The sequence below is a fragment of the Euprymna scolopes genome, chromosome 12 (assembly GCF_053919585.1).
Source record: "Euprymna scolopes isolate OS-2025 chromosome 12, ASM5391958v1, whole genome shotgun sequence".
NCBI classification, from domain to species: domain Eukaryota; kingdom Metazoa; phylum Mollusca; class Cephalopoda; order Sepiida; family Sepiolidae; genus Euprymna; species Euprymna scolopes.
In genome coordinates, this window is record NC_136493.1 from 125,306,023 (window position 1) to 125,312,755 (window position 6,733).

Consider the following 6,733-nt stretch of genomic DNA (forward strand, 5'->3'; position numbering starts at 1 on the left):
TTATTATTTATTACGTAACTCTTATTTAAAAATTTATAAAATCAAAATAACGGAACATATTTGTTTTATTAAATGATTCAAGTATTTATTCACAAAAGAAGACATCGTACATCCTTTGTTAATCATTAAGTCTTCTTCTATAGATACATTTACCTAAAAAAAATGAAAATGTTAAGAAAAAATTATATAAACAATTATATAACATTATTCGCTTTCCAAATTTTTCAAAATATTATAACATTCTAAATTTATAATTCCTGAGAAAACTTGCGGATAGCAATATATATATATATATATATATATATATATATATATATATATATATATATATACAGTTGTGCACAAAAGTTTTCGACCCCTACACAAATTGTCTTATTTCTTTGAACGGATACTTCAATAATCTTTAAAACCTTCTTTAACGACTAAGTTCGAATAAACTGTATAGTTTTCAACAAAAAATAATAAAAAGTAATTAGTGCTTGATAATATAAATAAATTTATTTACAAAAATAAAAATATGGATGTTGCAAAAGTATTCGACCCCTTTCCATTAATACTTGGTTGAAGCTCCTTTGACCTTGATTACTGCAAGTAAACATTTCCTATAACATCTAACGAGACTTCTACATCAGTCCACTGGAATTTTAAGCCACTCTTCTTGACAGTACTGTTTTAATTCAATCAAATTAGATCGTTTTCTTTTATGTACCGCAATTTTTAAATCATGCCATAAGTGTTCAATCGGATTTAGGTCTGGAGACTGGGAAGGCCATTCTAGAACTTTCACCTTATTATTCTTTAACCATGCCTTAGTGCTCTTTGAAGTGTGTTTAGGATCTTTGTTCTGTTGAAAGGTATAACTCCTTCCATGCCCCAACTGGTTCGCAGACGGAAAAAGATTTTCTTTCAGTATGGACTGATATTTTACTGAATCCATTCTTCCATCGATTATGGTTAATCTTCCAGTTCCATTTATACTGAAACAGCCCCACACCATGATTGATCCACCCCATGCTTAACGGTTGGAACGGTATTCTTCACATTATAAGCAGTATTTTCTTTTCGCCAAACATAGCGTTGCTGGTTGCGTCCAAATAGTTCCACTTTCGTTTCGTCTGACCAAATTATATTATTCCAGTAATCAATAGGCATTTCTAGGAACTTTTTTGCAAAATTTAATCGAACCTTTTGATGAGCTTTGGAAAGTAAGGGCTTCCTTCTATCAATACGTCCATGCAATCCGGCACGATTTAATGCCCTACGAATAGTTGACAAGTGTACATCTAAGCCAGCATTCTTCAAATCGTTCTGCACGTCCTTTAGGTTAGATTTAGAGTCTATTGAAACTTGTCTAACAATTTTCTTAGCCGAACGTGTCGTAATTTTTCTTGGACGACCTGATCTTGGAAGATTTGATACAATCCCTTTTACTTTCCATTTTTTGATAATGGACATAATAGTCGACCGTGGTATAGAAAAACGTTTGGAACTTTTTTTTATAACCTTCTCCAGACTGGTAGGCATCGATTACTTTCTTTTTAATGTCTTCAGAGTACTCTTTGTTCTTTATCATAGTTGCAGATTTGTTGACGTTGAAAAAGATTTTTTTTTACTTGAAACAATTATTCAATCATTCAATATGGCATTGAAGTTCAATTTGAACTGATTTTAGATTCAGTAGAGTCATAAATATTATTTATAGGAAATAAATACAAGTTCAGACTAAAATAATAAACTTAATGACGCTTTTATTTAAACTTTAAATTAAAGGGGTCGAATATTTTTGCAACATCTATATTTATATTTCTTGTAAATAAATTGACATATATTATTAATCTCGAATTACTTTTCCTCATTTATTGTTGAAAAATATACAATTTATTCATAACTAGCCGTTAAAAGGCGTTATGAAGATTTTTGAAGTATAGATTCAACGAAACAAGAAAGTTTAGACAGCGGTCGAATATTTTTGCGCCCAACTGTATATATATATATATATATATATATATATATATATATATATATATATATATATACATATATATATATACAAATATATATATATACAATATATATATATATGCATATATATATAATATAATATAAAGCTGAATGTCTGTGTGTGTGTCTGGTCACGAATAGGTTCCTATATCGTTGACTATTTAAAAAAAAAACTGATTACATATAATGATAGAAGATGTATGGAGTCACAGGAATGGGTATGTTTGATCTGGCATAATGTTGATTCATTAAAATCGTGGGGTCTGCTTACGTGCCTGGTCCACAAAGTATGGAAATAAATTTAAAAATTTAAAAAAAAAACGTTTACAAGTGTTTTTGATATAGATGTACATAAGAATACTTTGAAAAGTATGTTTTTACTTAAATAGGAATGGTATAATAAAATTGTGGGATCTGCGTTCGCACCTGGTCACATAGAATGTAAATAGGCACAAACTTTAATAAAGACTTTTCATATGTATCTCTGTAAGTATACATTGATAATTAGGTTTCAGTTTTAAGAAATATGGTATAATAAAATTATCGGGTGTTCGTTCGCGCCTGCCCTCCATAGAATATGTCACAAAGTTTAACAAGGTTTTTTAATATAGATCGACAGAATATTGTGATAAGTGTTTCAGTGTGAACAAGTATGGTATAATAAATTATGGAGTTTATCTATTTCATTTTTACTTTCATATTTTGCTTTGGTTTTGATACCCTCAAATTCGAAATTTTGAACCCAGTCAACGACTGGTACTTTTGCTAGTATATATATATATATATATATATATATATATATATATATATATATATATATATATATATATATATATATATATATATATATATGATATATAGATCATCGTATAACAATTTGATCACTGTCTGTCTGACGTAATGAACATTTAAATTAAAATGTTTAAAATTCAACGCTATTTCACTCGGTTAATAGTAGCCGAATGGATACGGCCTCCGCTAATCGAACCAGAGATGTCTCGTGTCGCGGGGTTCGAATCGTTCGACTGGGAGTAATCGTGACACCCTGCACTGAAGAATCCCGAAAGGATGAAAAACTAGTGTATGTAGGTATTTAATTATTATAGTAAAAAAATAATTATATATATATATATATATATATATATATATATATATATATATATATATATATATATACCTCTGCGGATGCTTATCGCTATTATGATGCGATTAAAAAATGGAAACAAACAAATGAACATTTTGGAAATAGTGATGGAATGTAAAAAGTCTAAATAAAGTAAAATATTGAGATTAAATACCAGTATGTAATGTTAAAATTATAAACAATTATGATTAGTATATGTTTATGTCTGCTTGAAGAAAACATTTGGGGTGAACAGCGTTCTTTTTATAGAGAATTTTATCGATACTTATATGCCCTTTCTATCCATTACCACATTGGTACATCATTTGTTAAATTATATAGAGAGACACAGTAGTAGTGGGAGGGTCGAAATTTCCTTTCGCGCGTTGAACTCGATGACGGACATATTGTGCCAATTACTTAGGAAAAAGTGAAACGATCATTGTAAGGAAAGAAAGTTTCATATAAAAAAAGACATTGTATTCTTTAGATTTTCACACTGCCGTTCTTATTTTCACTACGTTTCGGTCGATGTAGACTTCGACATTTTTTGTAAACTTTTAATTTGCAGGTGCAGCGTGTCAAACCAGGTGATCTGTCTATCGAACTCGATAATTACGAATGGGACCATTTATTTAATTCTTTTATTAGCATGTTATCATTCTGTCAAAAATGACTGCTTAGAGATATTAAATAATTCGTAATTGAAATTTGAAGATTGAACCTTCAATTCCCGGAAGATGTAACGTACAACTAAATGTTTTTATTTACTTGCCTCTCCACGAGGGCAGAGTTAGACACAAGGTCGGTTTTTGAATATGGGAAAAATTTAGCTCCTCAAAAAGGGGAACTCTGGATATGAAAAAAAATTGTCTCAGTCATGGAGTATTTCTCCTCCACTGACCGAGGAAAGAAAGGTGAAGTGCAGTATCAGAGCAGATACTACACTATGATCTTGTCTTGAAGGACCATTAACTTTATCCACTACCCGACATGTGTTTGCGAAAAATCTTAGTAAATATTTTCTAAAGATTTGTTTTCTTAGGTGAACTAGCTTCTTCTTCTTCTTCTTCTTCTTCTTCTTCTTCTTCTTATTATTATTATTATTATTATTATTATTATTATTATTATTATTTTTATAATAATAATAATAATAATAATAATAATAATAATATGAATATATATATATGTGTGTGTGTGTGTGTATGTGTGTGTTTGTGGGTCCTCCAACAAAAGGAGGGTGGACATGTATATTTACCCTTGCTTATTCGTCCATTCTTCCGTTTGTCTGTCCGATCTTTTCTCAATCACTACGCCTTGGATTTTTTTTTTAATTTTTGCACGAACATTAAACATGATACAAGTAAATAAAAAAAAGTAACAGAACGGATTTCCTGGGAATATTCCAGTTGCCCCCCCAGGGGTGCCTTTCGGGTTAAAAATGGCTAAATTTAACACTTTTGTGCTTATTTAAAAACAAATGATGCCTTGGATTTTTATAAGACTTTCTGAAAAGTTGTAACTAACTGATTTCTATATAATTTTGTGTGTCTATACTTCGCGATAACTCCTGGGTGTGACCCAGTGGATCTTTTCGTGTTAATAAAAACACTCTATTTTAAGGACTATTTCACCATAATTGCTCAAAATTTACTGTGTATATAATTAAATATGTTAAGGCCTTAGAGACTTTTTGCAGCTAAATGGGGGGGCAGAAAATGATTGGCTTAGTCATTTCTATTTTTGCATGGGGCATAACTCAAATTTACATATGTTAAGGCGTAAAACTTCACCGTGTGTTCATTTTCACCAGGATTTGAGTCGCCTGTGTACTTTGGGGCTAAATGGGGTGGGGACAAATGCTGAACTAAGTCCTTTTTTATACCTCGTTTACTGTGCACTCACGGGGGTGGGGGCATGCATGCTTGAGATTCTTATTTACAATCTTCTTGCTTTACAAATTTTCAAAATCTATAAAACAACCATAATACTCAAATATGAAAATTCTCTAGACGTGAAATTATCAATAAGTTTACCTAAAAAGAAAGATTTGCCATCACAAAATAGTCGCAAAAATATCAATTAAACATCGAGAAACAGAAAATGGCCACCAATTGGCATAAAAGTCAGAATTATATAGGAAACAAGTCCATACGATTCATATTTTTTTTTAAATTAGAACACAATCATGTCGTCTATATTTCTTTAAATTTATTCCCATTATAGTAGTCATGTGTTATACAAACATATCAGTGGAATGCTCTTATAATAAGCAGAACACGCTTGTTTTTAATTGCAAAAAAAAAGGCCCATTTTTATGTCGTAACAAGAAATTTGAAATATTTTTAATCGTAAATAAATAAATATTAAATATTTATTTATGTTGTAATGGTAAATTTAAATGCGTTTTCATGCCGTATCTAAACATTTAAAATATTTTACGTAGTAACTAGAAACTTTAAATATAAAATACATTGCTCTTTTGATGTAAAGGAAATTGTTGCAATTGGCCATGATTCGCAACTTCACTATACAATGTTTTTTTATTACAGGAACAGATTAAATAAACTTAAGTCGTTAAATAATTTATTATAACAACAAGATGAATAGCGTTAAATATGTGTACCCATCCATTTCATAAGACTATATATCAAATTATAAAACTAGACATTAAATCATCCTTATCATCATCATTATCACCACCACCATCATCATTTTGCTTAATTCTAGACTACGTACCCCTCTTTAGCTGTTCTACCTAGAATTTTTTCCTGGGTGTGAGTCATGTAAGATTCAGTTAGTTGTCGAGGTCTTTTACACACACAAGTTTGAGTCTTTCTCTTAGTTATTTTTTTACCGTTGCTTCATAGTGCATCTATGTTTAGCCGATTTCATGTAAGCGATAATATCGGCTACTCCAGTTTGCTCTCTGATCCAGTGTTTCATTTTATTCACGTAGACTGTTGTGTCGTTTTATTTTACGTCACTTTTAGCTTTTTTATAACTGCATCAGTGTGTGTTCATGTTTCACTACCATAGATCCTAATAGGTTCAATGTATCCGTTGAACACTCAGTTTAAGCTGTGCAGTACATATGTACCGGTAAACATGTGACCAGGGTCGATGAGTAGAAACGATGATTACTTAAACGCGTCTTTTCCGAGGTTAGTTAATTGTAGGGATTTACGGTGTATCAATCGTCGTTGAGTTATCAAATTTTGTATGCCATTATTTTGAAAATGTTTTATTTGCTTTACAATAATCTGTTAATAAAAGTTTCTATTTAATCGAGTTATTTGGAATGATAGTGACAGTATTCGATAACTGGCCGTGAGGCCGGGGTTTAAATTGTCGGTCAAATCATACCAGATACTTAAAAATGGTACTTGATGCCCCCGTTGGGATGCTATCCCCATACATCTCAGTGTAGCAACTGATGAATGCATATTTCGACTATAGTCATTCACTAAGCGTAAAAACCTCAACGATCGACCAAGACACAAGATACTGAATAACACCGCAAAATAATGATAGTGTTTATATGAAAAATATTTAACGTGATACAGGAATATATTTTTATTGAATCGATTTTAGTTCCAGGTTTCTAAT